Source organism: Triturus cristatus, chromosome 8 (genome assembly GCF_964204655.1).
Source record: "Triturus cristatus chromosome 8, aTriCri1.1, whole genome shotgun sequence".
Classification (NCBI taxonomy): Eukaryota; Metazoa; Chordata; class Amphibia; order Caudata; family Salamandridae; genus Triturus; species Triturus cristatus.
Window position 1 is genome coordinate 1,221,765,971 of NC_140591.1, and position 18,424 is coordinate 1,221,784,394.

Sequence of the window (18,424 nt, forward strand, 5' to 3'; positions counted from 1 at the left end):
AGAGGCTGGGCTAGATAGCGAGTAAGACGATGCCACGCCCAGCTGGTGGTGGACACCGTTTGAATATCAACTGGGTACCGGGCAACCCCCTTTGGCAACACAGCCGCCAAACGGCCCGGGAGAACGAAATCCGCCTCGGGACGCAGGAACGGAATACGAGCGTCAGGGTGGTACCAGGCATAGGCGTGCGCACATTGAGCAACCAGATAGTACAGATACAGATCCGGTACCCCGAGGCCGCCCCTATCATGAGGGAGAGTGAGGGTCTTCCAACCGATCCGGGGTTGCTTCCCGCCCCATACCAGCCTGATCAGCTGGGATCGCAGCGTGGAGAAAAAGGCCCGGGTGATAGGGACAGGGATATTATTGAAGAGGTATAAAAATCTAGGGAGAACTATCATTTTTATGATTGCAATTCTGGCCGACATGGACAGCGGGAGCCTCAACCATCCTTCCACCTGTGTCTCCAGCCTATCCAAAGCGCGGCCATAGTTGAGGCGGATGAGTTCGTCCGTGTTTAGATGGATCTGTATGCCCAGGTACCGAACCGAGTCAGAGCACCACTCCAACGGGAACTCGCACTGCCATGGGGAGGTGCTGCTGGTTAATGGGAAGATTACGGACTTATGCCAGTTGATGCCCAGCCCGGAGTGTGCGCCAAAACGAAGGATCTCCCATATCAGGGGGGCTAGGTTGACCTGCGGTTCTCTTACATACAGTATAGTGTCATCTGCGTAGAGGGAAGCAAGCAAGGGACCCGTCCGGAACTGGAGACCCCTGTGGAGATGGCGCTCCTGGAAATGTCGGATCAAGGGGTCCATGGCCAAAATGAACAGTAGCGGTGAGAGTGGACAGCCCTGCCGCGTACCACGCGTTAAAGAGAAGGGACAAGACAGCGTGCCATTGATACGCAATCGGGCCGTGGGGCGGCTATACAAAAGCCGCGTGGTAGCAAGGAAGTTCTCCGGCATGCCCATACGTTGCATGACGGAGAGAAAGAAAGGCCATTCTAGGGTGTTGAAGGCCTTCTCGGTATCCAGGAGGACCGCCGCCGCAGGCGTGGCTGGGTTAATTCTATGTAGGACCGTGAAAAGCGTCCGCAGATTTAAAGACGTAGAGCGGCGCGGGACGAAGCCCGATTGGACGGGCAAAATGATAAATTCCATCAATTGAGAGAGCCTGTTGGCCACTATCTTTGCCAGGATCTTGTAGTCAAAGTTTAAAAGGGAGAGGGGCCGATAGGAGCTACACAACGTCGGGTCCTTGTTTGGTTTTGGAAGTAGAACTATTACCGCTTCGCTGAGGGTAGCCGAAAGGGAGCCGCGCTCCAGCGCCTCCGCATACACCTCTATCAGCTGTGGCGCCAGCAGATCAGAAAAGGCCTTATAAAAATCCCCGGAGAAGCCATCGAGGCCGGGGGCTGTGGACCCACGAAGCACCTTAATCGCCCCGCGCACCTCCGCTACAGTTATAGGCTCCGCCATGAACTCCTGCATGCCCTTATACAGGAACACAAGCGTGATTTCCGACAAGTAGGCCGCACGAGAGGCTGGGGATTCCCCCAGCTTGGTCTTGTATAGTTCGGAGAAGTAGGTCAGGAATTCGTCTCTGATCTCTGTGGGAGTTGTGTGAAGTGAACCATCCACGCCCCGTACCTCAACTATTAAGGACTTACCATACGGAGGCCTCAAAGCCTGAGCCAGTGTGCGTCCCGGCCTGTCTCCCTCACCATATCTACGTGCCGTCTGGTACTTCCCAAGATACAGAATCTCCCTGTCCGCAGCCTACCGGAAGTCAGTCAGAAGGCGAAGCCGCCTAGCGGACACGTCCCCAGCCGGCTCACGCTGTGCTTCAGCATCAATCGACTCTAGCTGTGTCTCCAGTTGCTTAATGGTTGCGCGCAGCGCCTTCAGGACCCCAGCATGCTTAGCTATGCAAATCCCCCTGATGTAGGCTTTAAACCCCTCCCAGAGCGCGGCCTGAGAGTCTACAGATCCTGTATTAATCGTGAAATAGTCCTCTATCGCCTCGGAAATCTCGTGGACAAATAAGTCGTCTAGCAGTGCTCTCCCAGGGAATCGCCACTGTCGCTCAAAACCCTCGGGGCGCGGCACATCCAAGCAGAGCGACACAGGGGAGTGGTCTGAGTACGTTCTAGGGAGAGTAAGTAGCCCACTAAACCATGGGGACAGGCCCGGGGACAGCAGCCAATAGTCAATTCTGGTCCAAGTGTTGTGTTGCCCCGAGAAATGTGTGTAGTCAGTGGTGTTCGGGTTGCGCCTGCGCCAAATATCGACTAGGGAGAACTGGTGACAAAGGTCCAAAAGTGCGCGCCGCGCCCTAGGCTTGGAAGGAGCAGCCCCAGACGTGCTATCCAAACCAGCATCTAGCAATAAGTTAAAGTCGCCGCCAAGAATGAGGCCCGCTGGTTCAAGCGTCGCAAGCTGGGCAGCCAGTGCATGAAAAAATTCCGGGGAATCAGTGTTAGGGGCATACACACAGACCAGGATGACCGCATGACCCATCAACACCCCTCGTACTATGCAGTAGCGTCCCTCCGGATCCCCCCGGAACAGCTGGCAGTGAAACGGGACTCTCTTGTGAATCAGCACCGCGGTGCCTCGGGCGTAATTGCTAAAATTGGAGAAGTATCTATGGGCGCCCCAGGAAGCTGCAAAGCGCGCGGGAACAGAGGTGTGTAAATGCGTTTCTTGTAGAAAGGCAATGTCGACCCTGTGTCGATTCAGATAGTGTAGTACCTGCTTGCATTTTCGTTGATTGTTCAGGCCTCTAACGTTCCAAGACATGAGAGAAAGGCCAAGGGGGGCTTCATGTAAGCCTATGTGTACCATTGCTGCCATACCACTAGCAATGAGAGCAGGAAAGCAGAAGCGTCTCCGTGTATCCGCAAAGTTACAATCTGACCAGCCATGTCAAGAATATCAAAATTCCCCATCCCGTCCCCCCTCCCCCCACCCAGCCACATCACGCAAACGTGAGGCAAACCCCAACCTGTGGAAGAAAAACGAAGCTTCAAATAGCAATACCAATGATATACAATTAAACAAAAAATAGGCATTTTAAGCCAAAAGTGCTCCCGGCGGTGTCAACCAAAGGGGAATGGCAACGACCCGCCGCCGACCCAGCACCACAGAAAAAGCAAGGACATAGCAAAGTGTCTCGAACTTCCCCATTGCAAACAGTCAGAAAAAGAAGTCTAAAGCTGGGATGCGGGCACTGACTCAGCCAGGCCCAGAGCCGGAGAACAGGTCCTGGCTAATCGCAGCACCACTGCGCGGAGGAAAGTGTCCATCCTCATCGCCCCCCGAAGGGCCCCTGCGTGGTTTATATGTTCGGCAGAACTCCTGTACCGCAGTAGGATTGTCAAATATCCGCGGTCGGCCATCGATGTCAACCCTCAGCCGGGCCGGATACAGCATACCATACTTGAGGCCTAGGTTGCGGAGCGCCGCTTTCGCCCCAACATATTTACGCCTAGCCTCCTGTACCATGGCGGTAAAATCAGGGTAGAACGAGAGTCTCGAGCCCTGCCAGGTGATCTCGCCCTTCTCCCTGGCCAGCCGCAGGGCCGTGTCCCGGTCTCGGAAGTTCATGATCCGGGCGATCAGAGGGCGAGGCGGTAGCCCCGGGTTAGGTCGCGGCCCAAGTGAGCGGTGCGCCCTCTCGACCACAAAGCCTGGTGTAAAGGAGTCTCTCCCAAAAATGTCCGACAACAGTTGCTCAACAAAAACATCCAGCCTGCCGGTAGCCGTGGATTCCGGAACCCCAGTGATTCGGACGTTATTGCGCCGACTGCACGATTCCAAGTCCTCGTTCTTGATGGCCACTTCCTTTAGTATGCGCTCCAGCCGATCTAAGCGCTTGGTGTCCTGCACTGCGCCATCTTCCACCGCAGATATTCGAGCCTCAGCCTCCACCAAACGCTGATCGTGGGCCTGGATCTTCGCCCCCATCGTTTCTAGCGTTTTGTTCAGGGCGTCAAAGCGTCCATCGAGGGCCCTGAATCCAGCACGCATCTCTTGAAGCCAGTCTGGGGATGGAGCAACAGCCGCCGGGCCAGAGGACTGGCCCCCAGCAGGGTCCGGCATGTCCGGGCGATGGTCCGCCGGTTGATCGTGGAGCCTTTCAAAGGGCAGAGTCTTTTGCTTGGGGTCCTTTCGTCCCATGCCCCCACACAGCCAGACTGCGAGTCGCGGGTAGGGGGCCACAAGGCGGCTTCAAGGCGCTGTGACGACGGCCCAGGAGGAGGAACGGCTCTGCCACTTCTTCGGCCCGCAGCGTGGGCGATGCAGCGGTCCCTCGCAGTCTCTGGCCACGTGGCACACCAGACCCGGGCACCAGCACCGGCCGCACCGCTACAAGGCGACTTCTCTGCGCCACAGACCAGGGGGCGCCTCTTTGGGGGACCGAGTCCCGGACCAAGCAGCGCGGGCGGCCAGTGGGGCGGCAGCAGATGCGGCCAGGCGACTCAGGGCCGGGGAGAGGGAGTCCGGACGGCGCAGGCCGCGAACCCCAGGAGCAGCCGAGCAAGGTCCCAGGGAAGGGGGGCAGAGGCGGCCCGGGCGCTAGGGTCAGCGCGGATCCCCCCCAGCCCACCCCCACCGCCAGTCAGCCGTGCCGTCGCCCCCCCCCAGATCCCCAGACCGCAACAGCGCGGGGAACCCGAGAGGGGTCAGCGAGGGAGGACGCGACCGCGGCGCCGAGCAACGGCCCAACGCCCGGACCGCTCCAGGCCAACGGCGGCGAAGGGGGCGAAGCAGACCCACACCAGACCGCGCCCCAGTGCTCAAAACCCCCCCTCCAGTTCCCCCCCCGGCCACCCGCATCACAATTGGCCGCCGCCGCCGCACTAACCTCCCCGGCCGCCGAGTCAGGCCACCATCTTGGGCATCAGGTCCGTTCGGCCCCGGAGTTCTTCGGTCGCTCCGGGCGCAGTAGGGGCCAGATCGCCACTCCGGGTCGCTGCAGGAGAACAGGGGAGTGAGCGCCGGAATCCGGGCAGCATGCGCCCGCATCAGGAGGTCGGGAAAGACAGGTTTGGCGCTGAGTCGGCCACGGAGCTTCAACACCGCGCGGCCATCTCAGCCCGTGGCTTGGCCACGCCCCCAGGTCTGGTGAATGTTTCAATGAAATAAATGCAACTACCATAATGCCTTGTTTCTGTTTTGTGAGAATAATATTGCAATGTAATTTTGCTCCCTTATCTATCATATTTGTACATATGGTAAAGCATCATTTATTGACCAATCTCTCTTTAAATGCTCTCTTTTGTTGTCCCTTTCTTGTCATGTATTTGAATTGATGTCATTAGTTTCACAAATCAAAACTTTTGTGTGCTGAATTTTAGTGCTATATGTGAAAAAGTTACTCTGCACTGTTTATATGATGACTAATGCTAAACATCATTCTAAGTTGTGTAAATGTGTGTGTGGAATGTTTGATTTCATATTTCTCCTCTCTACTGTGTTGTGTTGAATGGTTGGTACATTTAATGTATACTTACTAATTTCTTTCTCCATTTCAGCACATCTTCCTACCTGTTTTTTGACATGGTTTTGTCTGAACTTTAAACTGTTGTGTAATCAATTACAATACCACTGAATGGTATAATCATGATATTGAAATTAATTTCCCTTTTAATTTGCTACATATTTTGCTAAACACTCATTGGATGTGTAATCCAAGCTCATTCATAATAGGTCCAACAGGCAGAGCATGTGGCCAAACATCTGTCACTGAGAAATCCTCCACACCAACCCAGAATTAAGCCTCCAGGTAGGACTCCACTCCTGAACGTCCAGATGAAGAGGAATGGCCTGGTCCATCCTTTCTGTCCACAGCCACATCACCCAACCCAGCTATTACAACACATCAGCTTACGGATACCTCCACGTCCTGTGTCCAAACCAACATCACACCAATCTTGTGCCCCACAGTCCCAGTTGCTGTTGAGACTCCACCACCACCTCCAGTTTAGCCAGGACCCAGTGGGATGTGGCACTGGGTCAAGAGCACAGTGTTATGGGGATAAGGGTTGTAGGGGGGAATCTGTGGGCCAGCATAGTGAGGCCACTGTCACCCAGGCCACCATCACCCAAGTCTTGGGATCCCTCCTTCAGGCCCAAGACATGATGTGCCAGGTCCTTACAGAGCTCCTGGAGATGAAGCAGTTGCAGAGGGAGCTCAATGTTCAGATGAAACATTACTCCAGTATAGGCTCCCTGACTGGGGTGCTGCATGCCATTGACACCCATATGTGCAGGGCTTTTCCAGCACCAGCTTCCGTTTTCTGTGGTCCAACGACATCTGAGCCAATTACGTTTGCCTCAGACACAGAAAGGGAGGTCCTGCCACAAAAGGAAACACCTGCACCCAATTCAGTCCCTGCAACTGTGGAACAACCAGTCCCCCGCAGGAGCATATGTTCATCCGGACCACCAGGAGAGGATGGCGAGAACACCACCACCACCAAGAGATGGAGAACCTAATTTCCTACAGTGTGTGACTGCCATTCACTCTGTGGACAATTTTCTGGACACATTTACCTTTCTGATGCCAGCTGTATTTTAGACTTTGGACATCAAACAATTTTGGCTCTTCAATAATGGTTTCATTCAGCATGACTGACTTTTTCATTTTTTCTTTGATTTTTTTCATCCTTTTTTAGTTCATTTGCTTTTGTATAATAAAAGCAAAACCAACACAGTCAAACACTGGTGTTGTAGTTATTTTCTGTATTTATTCATCATCATCAAACTTTATTCATTTTTTTCAAATTAAACCATAAAAGTCATATAAACATCAATAAAAATCCACATATGTACAGATTAGCAATACAGTATAACCATTGTAATCTAATTACAGGATAAAAATGAGTTCCACTATCAAAGTTAATCACAGCTTGACCTAAGCCTGATAACGGCCCTTAAAAAGATGAGTGTATTCAGTACGGTATCATTTGAGAGAAGTTGTAAAAAGATAAAAGCAGTTCTAACCCTCCTAAAACAAGCCTTTTTAGTTCAATCCTATAGTGTGCTGCTCTCTTTGCAAGGCATGCAGTATTCATTATGGAGTGGAAGCTCCGTGAAAGCTCCGCCCACTATCCACCCATATTTTTCATTCGCGGATGTCCTTGTCGTTCCTAAATACTGCCTTCCGATGAGTTTTAGGCTTGTTAGTCCCTCCTTATGACGGCCGTGTCGTCATTTGTATCCTTCCATGACTACTGGCCGCTTTACTTCGAGAGACCGTGCCTTCTCGCTCCCCCGCCCCCTCCCCCGCACTCCATAGTTTGTGCCTTCTTGATTGCCCACAGTCCCATTTGCAATGCAGTAGGTCTCCCGTAAAAGCGAGTCCTATTGTATTGCAAATGCTTGTTGGTTTCTTGCTGTCACATCTCAAGCGCTTCCCACTCATTGAATACAGACCACGAGGGCTTCAAAAGGTATCCTGCCTTCGAGTCAGACAACGGCTGGTGGCGATGACCTCTGCACACTGACGGGGTGTTTGATTAAAGCACTGTTCAGTGACCTGTGTTCAGGGACTGTTGGGGACACATGTGATCCTATATGCTTGATTACTAAGCTAGTGGGCAGTAGCCCCTTGTAAGGCACATGCATCATGTCTGCTTGTTGGTTTCTTGCTGTCACCTCTCACGCACTTCCGGCTCATTGAATACAGATCACGAGGACTTCAAAAGGTATCCTGCCTTCGTGACAGACAATGGCTGGTGACGATGACCTCTGTGCACTGACGGGGTGTTTGGTTAAAGCACTGTTCAGTGACCTGTGTTCAGGGGCTGTTGGGGACAGATGTGATCCTATATGGTTGAATACTAATCTAGTGGGTAGTAGTACCTTGTAGGGCACACACATCTTGTCTGCACCAGAGGGATAAGTACTAGGAGAGATCAAAGCTTCCCTGCCTGCCACTAGCCTGCTGTGTCTGAACACATTGCCAAACCTGGTCTCTACGCCCACGCAACATGGGGTTGCAGATTTAGTGTGAACAGCACTCCCTTGAACATGGGGCCAAGTTAGGGTCCCATCCTATGTGCTGCTGTAAAGACCTCTGATCCTTGAAAGTTTATTTCATTCCCTAACTGGTGCAGCTCCCTGCCATCATTATTACCTAATTTACTTCAGTGTCAGTCAAGGGAGTGTCTTTTAATGTGTGTGTGTTTATGTGTGTGTGTGTTTTCTGTTTGTATTTATGTGTTTGTGCGTACCATTGTGTGTGGTTGGTAGGGTGTCTGTGTGTTCATGTTTTTTGTGTTTTTGTTTGTATGTCTAGTGTATCTGTGCATCTCTTTGTGGGCGCACTCTTTTCTATATTTGTCAATGTACTTAGCCTCTCCCTTAGAAGATAGTAAGCTGCCTTCTATAACAGGTGTTTCCAAGGCTTTCCCCACACCTTCGCACACGGATATTAAATTACACCAGCGCATGCACATTTTTCCATGTATTCACAATCAGTTGTATGAGATTTTCAGGGTGAAAACTGTTCTAGAAAATCATTATTTTTATCACAAACAATGATTGCCTACCACCCACTCCTACTTTCAAATATAAAGCGTAACCCTGGGGGGTGTCATCCATAGGTGCAGTGGTACCAGAGCCCAGATGCCTGAGGGGCCCACTGAACCCTAATTATTGCTCTATTTCACAGTTCAAACAGAGGCCAAGGGCCTTCCTTGCATTAGGCCCCATGACACATTGGCTACTGGCGTAACCTAACCTGCTGAGGAACCCATGGTATTAGCAAGAGGGATGCTGTATGAAAGAGTAACGAGTCTGGGTATTTTTGTAATTGTTAAATACATCTGTGTTAGCATTGGAAAGGATGAGAAGTCCAAAGAGCAGCAGGAAGTTCCATCTGGGAGGGTGGCAGTGCTTAACAGGTCTGCATATAAACACAGCTAAGGACTGGAGACGCTGCCTGGCGCATTACCACTGCCCGTGTTCTAGGCCTTGTCATAAGGCTTGGACAGCTTGTGGAGAAGTGTGGCTTAATGATTAGAGCAGCAGACCCTGATGCAGAGGTCTAGCCCGGGACCAGGGTTCAATTCCCCGCCTCGGCGGGTCTTGGGCTCAAAAATTCCACGGACCTGATCATTCTCGCCTCGGTGCCATTCCAATCACGGAGTCCCACTCTGCAACTCTGGGCAATAGCTTGCTTAATCTCCACAACGGCCCCCACAACGCTAAGGATGCCTGGCCTCCACCTTGGGGGTGCCCAGGAGTGGACGCCTCACAGGGAAAGCCAGGATGGGTTCCACAGCGGTATTCGTACAAGCGCCTTGAGACCCTTGCGGGTGAGTAGTGCGCTATACAAGTATGACTTTACATTTACATTTACAGCTTTATTAGAAACGGCGATCTCCTGTATGCTCTGCAAACAAGAGGACAAACTGGCACTGATGTTAAGGCATTAAGTGGCCTGTTCCTTGGTGAAGGTTACTTGCGAACTATAGAGACTCGAAGTGGGGCAGCCATAGAGACAAGCCCAGGGCACTCTGGAGTGATGTCAGCCACTGTGTAGCCTCCTAGGCCCTAATTAGTGGTGACCTCTTTAATTCCAACGGGGCTGGTAAGAGCAGTTATCTGCCTCCCTGGAAATATGAGATCTGGAAATACTGAGAATATATGTCCTTTGACATTGAAAAATGCCACATTTTCTGTGAAATGGTGGGAGAAATGAGGAATTACCAGGGAAATCGGAGCAGTATATCACATAACTTGCGAAAGGCAGTAATTACCACACCCTATAAATGCTGAAAACGACAGTTGTGGTTTTATTTGTCTGCTATAACTAATACATTCAAGAGTGGCAGACTCCAAACTAAGGTCCCCAGTATAAGAGCACTCTTAATTCCTATGGGGCCAGCACGGTCTTCATTTGAATCACTTTTCTTTGGCACCCAGAGTTTTGAGTTGCTAAAAACCTGTGTGACAGTCCAGCCAAAATGAGGATTTACCATCGGAAATTGACCCAGAATGACTGATTCCTGTGGGAATTCCTGATTTCTTAGGCCCCCATTATGACTGGCCTGCTAAATGGCCTATATTTTCTCAATCCCCCTGCTGGATTTCCCCCACAAGAGTTAGCAATAACTACGTACAGGTAGATCTGAGTGTATTATCTATCCTTGGGCCAGGTGTACATCCAGGGGTGGGGATAAACCAGCCCGTTACAAGTTGGATCCTGAAGGTCCACCATGAAATGAGGATTTAGCAGGAAATTGGAAATTGTTGGGTATGATCTCTCTTGCAGTTCCTCATTTCACAGGTTGGTTTTGACTGTTAGCAGCAGTCGAAACGTCCAGGTGAAAATAAAGAGATTCGTAATGTTTCCACAGATCTTACAATTCCGATGGGGCATTGAGAGGCTACTCCTAGTGAGGGCTGTAGTGACACCCAGGTTCCAACTCGTAATATGCCTGATTTTCCACACTCCTAGACTTATCGGGACCCAGGTATCAGAAACTCTGGGGAAAAGGAATATCCAACCTGTTACTGGGGCCCATCATAGTCGCCTAACCCAGAGTAGACATGTGCAGCCACGAACCCTCTGAATACTGTTGTGTGTATAGGACATAGGTATTCATGATGTAGGGCTGTATCACCAGAAGGCCAGGTAAAAAAAAGGTAATTGAATACTTTAGTTTGTTCTGTTCTTGCTGCTGTGAAGTATGTCACAGAAAGAACAGTACTTTGAAGTAGCGTGCCCCATGGTACAAGCCAATTTACGTGCTGTAGGTGTGTAGCATAATAAAGTCACACAAGGCACATGCTCAGTTGCTATGGGAAACACTTTAAAACTCCTGATTCAGCATGATGGTGCATTTGCATTCTCGGAGCATGAGAAGGACCTGTCTTGAATATGGTACGGATCTTAAACCCAATGGCAGGTATAAATCCCCAAGGTGGGGTTTCAAACAGGGTTACACATGAGATGCCTGCCTGTCTTAAGATGACTCCACTTCATCAATAATGCATGCTTTTTTTCTTTAAATAATCACTTCACTGCAAGAAAAACCATAAATAAAAAACATTGCCATTTACAATGCCAATAGCTCCAACTCCAACAAATGCGAGACCTATTGCATTGCAAATGCTTGTTAAGAATGGGGATGATAAAAGACGTTCTAGAAACCTCATAAAAACTACAAAACATTAAAAAGTGCATCATGTCCTGAGGACACCGGCCACCACAGACACAGGGCATGAGGCACTGCCCTTTATAAACACCACAAGGTTGGGCCAGGAGGAAGTGAAAAAGGTCAAGCCTAAATCTAGTCAGTAGGAATTGATCATGGTTGCTTTTGATCCCAAGAAGATATGGTTCAATAGTTGGTACGGTTTTTAATGCAAGATATCCACGCACGCTGGGCTTACTCAGCTCTGTTTCCTCTCTATCACAAGAGCGCCTTCTAAAAAAATACTCTTCTACCCCGGTAAAGTCCCTCTTACATGTGTCTTCTGGGTTACCAAATAGACCTGCCCCTCCGAGACTACAGAGGCCTTCTCTTACACACTTTAGCCAGCGAATGCGACTAACGTGGTCAAGGGAGAGACAGTCCTTTAGAATATCCTTGCCAAGGGCATTTTATTTCTTAGCCTAAATCTTTATCCACAATGCTAATGGACAAAAGGCCAGTTCATCCGAGAGAAAAGCCATCCCCAACTCTTCATGCACAACATAAGATGGGACGATCTGCGGTAATGAGAGTACCCATCTCATGAAGGTGTTTTCTGCAATTTGCAGGGCCTCCAGCCCATTGTGACCCCATATCTCCCTCCCATAACTGGCCTATGCAATACATTTGACTCTGTAGATCTTCAAAAGGGCCCCTATCAGTTACCCCCAACCTCTCTGGGAGCAAAGCTGAAGACAGCTGCGGTCGCTCTGACCAGGTCCCCTTTCTTACAAGTAATCAAGGGGCACCAACTCAGGGCGTCATCAAACACAACTATTTTGTATTTATTCATTGTTATCCTTTCATCATATATTTTAAAATGTAAAAAAACTCAATTATTATTTATTCATAAATGAATTGCAAGTAGGTAACGTTTCTCACAATTTTCTACCATGGCAATAAAATGGAAATACCCAAAACTCATCAAGTAGTATTTTATTACATTTGAAAAAGATTTGTTTGTAATATTTTGCTTAAACATAACAAATAATACATAACACAAATACTCAGAGACATTTTTACATATCCAGTTCCACACCTTGCCACCATGGAAGAAAGGGATATAATCATAACAATCAGATTCAATATGCAAAATATTATTGAATTATGTAATCAGCTAGAAGTAGATCTTCTGCCTTACAATAGTAATTGCACAACAGTAACACCTATAGTCATAAATCCTGGCAGTCCTCAATTTTGTGGCCTCAGGAACATTCCAAAACACTGTTGTGGTGTCTGGAGGAATGTCAACACCAACTGTAAGTGGTGTGCTACAAGACGTCCTTTCTACACTGATGAGCCACATCAACAGCCTCATACACTGAAGATACTATGAGCATTTTACCAGGGTGAAGGTAGATTAGTATACTTTGGGTCGATTACCACATGGGGTTAGAGCAATCCAAGCTGCATGTCTTTGGCTTGGTGCAAACATTAAACAGAAAACAAATCTAATGCAATCTTAGGAACCTCCATTCAATCACTTCCACAGGATCAACACATGTTCCCTTTGTTCTCCACAACAGCAGCATATAACTGCAAATGTCACAGCTCCGAATTGTCCAAATGAATTAATTATTGAATGATTTCACAGTTTTAATTTATTGTGTTTGCTTTTATGGCAATTGCCAAAATAAAGTTATTATGGAAAAGTCCAAATCAAAATGACATGGCGAAGGATTCTAAAATAGATTTTTAAAAAAGAATCGTTTAGTTACATTATACATCAGACATATTACAAATGAATACATTTGAGCACACATCTTCGAAGAACAATTAAAGATAATCAATCTAAATGAAACCAGTAGTCAATGTGTCAACACTTTGATCAACAAACATCTTTGGCCTTGATTTCATAAACTTGCCTTTTCTGAATAATGTTCAGCACAGACTGTTATCCTAATGAGATTACCTGAATGTCATAATATGTAAATTTACATTTACACTCAGATGAAGAATTGTCAATTACCTCTTGACATAAGTCAATTTCTTCCTCTTCACCATTATCATCTTCATTTGGCATTTCAACATCCTCATCAAGTAGTTCTTCATGGTCTTCTTCATCTGATATGCATGGGATGTTGCATCGCAGGGCTATGTTGTGTGATATGTAGCACGCTATGGTGATTTGGCACACCTTATCCAGTGAGTTAAGGAGAGCTCCGCCAGTTTCATCCAGACATTGAAATCTGACCTTTAGGAGCCCAAAAGCCCGCTCCACTGGCCTCTGTGTTTTTCCATGGGCCACATTAAAGCTGACTTTCCCTGCCATTGCTGAATTCCTCAGCGGTGCTAACAATCATGGTTGGTTCAGATAAGCTGAGTCTCCTATATGAGATGAAAAAAAAAATGAGTCCAAAAATGTAACACAATTATCTATCATTACACTTTACTGTAGCCAAACAATACAATGGCAGATATGACTTACCAACAAGCCAGGCCCTCTCAGGTCCAAGTGGTGACATTTGCAGAGGTACTCTGCTATTTCATAGTACAAAGGAATCCTAGGTTAATCCAGGAATACGGGCGCACATGCTTGTGCTGTATAAAACTGGTAAGCAGACAACTGCACATTGATTGAATGGAAGTTCCTTCGATTGCAGTACACTTGTTCCCTGGCGTGTGGTGTCCCTAAGGCAATATGAGTACCATCAATTGCTCTAACCACATGTAGTAGGAGGCCTAAGGCATAAAAATCACCCTTCACATTGGCAAAATCCTGGTTTGTAGGAAACTGAAAGTAGTTGTTGATGTGTCTCACATTAAAGAAAGAACTTCTTGTAGCACACCACTGAAAGTTGTTTGTGACATTCCACCAGATACTGCCACAGTGTATTGATATGTTCCTGGTGCCACGAAATGGTGTACTGCCATTAATTTGACTATTGGTGTCATTTGTGTGGGATTCCTATTGTGAGGCAGAAGATCTGGCTGCAGCTGATGACATAAATCAAAAGTCTTTTGCCTGTTCAATCTGTATTGTTTGATAATATCCCATTCTTCAATGGTGGCAAGGTCTGGAAATGTTCAGAACACTTGAGTCATCTCCTTTCTCTCCCTGGTTTCATATGTCTGCATTGAAAAATATAAATACATTGTAAATGTTTGCCAACATATTTTAAAATTGAACCGCACTTTTCATCTAGTTTTCAATACCTATAGTTTTTTATACATCATTATAAAGAACCTTATTATGTTTAGTGTACATTTGTCTTAAAACTAACATGTATTACACATTTAAATTATACATTTTTTAAATTTGTAAATAATACATTCTTAATGAATTATATACACAACCTATTTTTTTTCAATGTTGTCAGCAAAAATACAGTCAATGGCAGTATAAACACTACCGCCCAAATCTTGCATTAAACCACATTAAGGCACTACATTAAACCATTTTTAAAAAGCAAATAAACAATATTAGCAGTTTTTACATGTAAACAAGGTCACCACCATTTTGAGTGGTGGTGATGCACTTAACAGTCACAAACACACTATTCCACAATCTAAAATTGTGTCCGCCTGACCTCGCCTTCAGGACATTTGGAATTAGTCGACATGTGCGGAAGTTGACCACCTAGTAGGTGAGTAAGTTCCATGACGGACTCAGCCATAGGCTAAAATGTGTGAAAGCAATTTAGAAAGACCAATGGATGTGTCCATCACTGTTGATGATCACGTACGTCGTGTGCATGTACGCAGCATTAAAAAATCTCACTTGCCTCCTAGCACTGCAGCCAACAAAATCTCCTCAACTTTTGTTGCTGTTTCTGACCTCTAGGAACCCCAATGCCGGGAAGAGCAGGTAACAGGGCACCAGCCTTCTCGCCAAAGGAGCTGGAATTGCTGGCAATTGAGGTTATATCCCTGTATAGCCATCTCTTTGGCTCACCAGGGAAACAGGTACATGTTTAAAATGTATTTGTGCATTGTTCTAATTGTTTTGTTTAATACACAGGTTAGAATGTCCCTTTGAGTTGCTGAGTGAATTGTAGTGATTGAAGTGAAGTATCATTCATTTTTGACATTACTTAAAACAATAATGGTGTGAATTTTTAAGCATGTTATGATTAGAGAAAAAAGCAACATTAGTGGTGTGTGTTTTAAACCCTACATTTTATTTGGTCTGTATTTTGAGATGTTTATGTGTGTATGTAGAAATTTCACATCATGTATATTTAGAGAACACATCATATTTACCTTACCACTGTACATATATATGTAATTTTTACATACCAAATACAAATTATGTTTGCTATGTGTTTTATCCCACAAATCACGCAGCCTAGATCGGGTGTCTCCAACCAGTTGCTTGGGAGCTACCAGGAGCTCCCAGACTGCTTCAGAGTAGCTCATAGCCTTGAGTTATTTTTCAAATGAGTACAAGGTCATATTTTCATTTCAAAGGTAAGGGAAGCTGTGTTCATGTGACTTCATGATCATCAGACTGCAGACAGCAGGGCCTGACAATGAACAGTGCTCAGTCAGATTTGTGGGCCAGGCTGGGGCTGAGTCACACAGGTGAACAACTGAAGCACTGAGTTATTTGAGTCTTTGAAATGGAGAGTTACCTTAATTATTGAGTTAACACTTCATTTCAATTTTCTCCCATTTCAAAGTGTTGCATTTACAAACAGCAGGCCCCTTGCTCCCAGTGCGCAGTATACGCTGTGCCATAAGTATATACGAAAAATACAGCACTGTTTAGGTGCAGAAAAATGTTCCATGATATGAAGTGTTTGGTAGATTATTTATCAGCACTTTTAATTCCTTCAAATTCCCAAAAACATACAGTGGTATATTTGTGGCATTCAGGTAACAGTTGTAAACTCCAGAGACAGAGCTACCCTGTCAGCTGCACAGTGCACAGCCTCAGCCCCTAAGGTTTCTGCAAGTTATTTTTGGACAATTTCAAACATTTAATCAAAAATTAAATACTATACTCCAAATGCGTTAAATCAATTCTCATTTCATTGATTCAAACAAAATGTCACCAATTTACTCAACTTTTGTCAAAGACGATAATATTTAACGACAAACCATATTGTACATTAATACTATTATTCCGTAGTTTAGCTCATAACATCAAGTCATGACATTATGTTAAATCTTAACAGTCCCGGCAAACCCCAATGCATTTAAGGTTTAAATAACCCTTCTGCAGCGGGACAAATCCTTGATATATATAATGCTTCACAGTCGCTTGTGCATTCGAAAAGCCTCCTACTGGAACACAACAGTATAAAGATAATTTGTATATCTTACCATAAAAATTCTGAACATAACAATAAACTGTTTATCTGTGTTTGTGATGGCCGGGAGCTCGGTGTACTCAAATCTGTGGGATTACGAAAAACTCGCAGGTGTACTGATGGCACATGCTGATCATCATCGTTATAATCGAAGACTACCTAGTATATGTGCCACTGGATAGAAAGTGCCAGGTAAAAAAGAGTGTATGAAATGTGTTACCCAAGAACAAGGTGCATAAGCCCCACTAACCGGGGGAGAAAACTCATAGACTAGCTAATGAATACCTTGAGTACTCGATGTGCCAGCAGCGTCAGTCGTGGTCGATGCAGGAATCAGAAAAGGCATACTACACAATAATAAAACCACAGGAACATTAATACGTGTATAGTCACTACTCAATCACCCTTAGTGAACCATGCAGGTACAACAGAGAGTCTTACCCCTATGATCGATATGACAATCGTGTGGTTGGGTGAAATCTGTAAAAAGTATACAAATTCGATCAAAATAAAAATAAAAACTACCCGGGAAACCTATATATAACTGTCAGGCCTCTGCCTGCTACTGTGTGTGAACCAAGAGCGTCGAAAACAGTCAAGGAGTCTTACCGGACTCAAGCAAGATGAGAGTGTCTCATACTGGAAGAAAGTAACTCAGACCAGGTATCTGCAAAAAGGTAGAATGAGGTCAAAATTCAGTCTTACGGTACCGCGTAAAAACAGGGACAATACCGGTTCCCCACTCTCATATCCCGAGCGACTCACCCGAGTGCTGCAAGAACTGTGTGCATCTCTTCCTGGTGTTGTGATGACCTCATGGTGTAACGTGATATTTAACTCGACGGTCTGCCCATAAGCTCTGCCCCAAGAGGGGAGTGTTGAAGCAAAGTAAACCTTATTTGCACGAGGGCATTACAAAGCCATACGGCTCATGCCTAGTGAAATCAATAGAGAACCTGCAAGAGTTCGAGTTCGAGTGCGATACAACTTCTGGAGTTTTCTTTATACCATAGCTATTTCACATGGGAAGGCAATTATTATTTGCAATGCACAGGAACATCCATGGGCTTTCCCAGAGCCCCCTCATATGCTAACACATTTATGGCATACTTTGAAGACATGTTCATTCTTCACAACGCACAGTGGCAGAAGAACATGGTTACCTATATGCGCTTTATTGATGACATTCTGGTGATTTGGAAAGGAGAACACAGTAAACTTGAAGATAATATCTATACACTCAATTCACGAAATCCATGCATCCAATTCATGTACAACATAGAGAAACACAAGATCAATTTTTTAGACGTCCTTATCCAGAATACAGACACAGGGCTGTTAACATCAGTTTACAAGAAGCCTACTGACAAGAATAATGCACTTCATTATGAAAGTTTCCACCCTCCTGCTTTAAAAAAACATTTGCCTGTATCGCAATTCATAAGAATTAAAAGAATCTCATCCGATGACCAACAGACTGAATCACTTATTGAAGAACAATCAACTAGATACGCTAAAAGGGGATATCCACAAGACATTTTACAAAAAGCACATCAATGTGTCAACTCCAAACAACGACGGGAGTTACTATCCAGCAGCCCGAAAGACAGCAGTAAACAGGAAGTTTGCGTATTAAAATATTCATCTCAAGCTACCCAAATGAAAAAGACCATTATGAAAAGATGAGAGATCATTGAGTAAGAAACAGATTTTAAAATTATTTTTCCCAAAAAAACATTATTTGCTCACACCCGATCCAGGAACATGAAGGAAATATTGAAGACAACAGTGCGGAGATCAGCACAAACATTCAAAGGCATGACTAAATGTTGGAATTGCAGACAATGTGGAAACGTGATGATTGGAAATACCTTTTCTCATCCACACACAGGAAAGAAAATCAGCTTGAAACATTCATCTGATTGCAACATAGAAGGAGTTATATATGCTA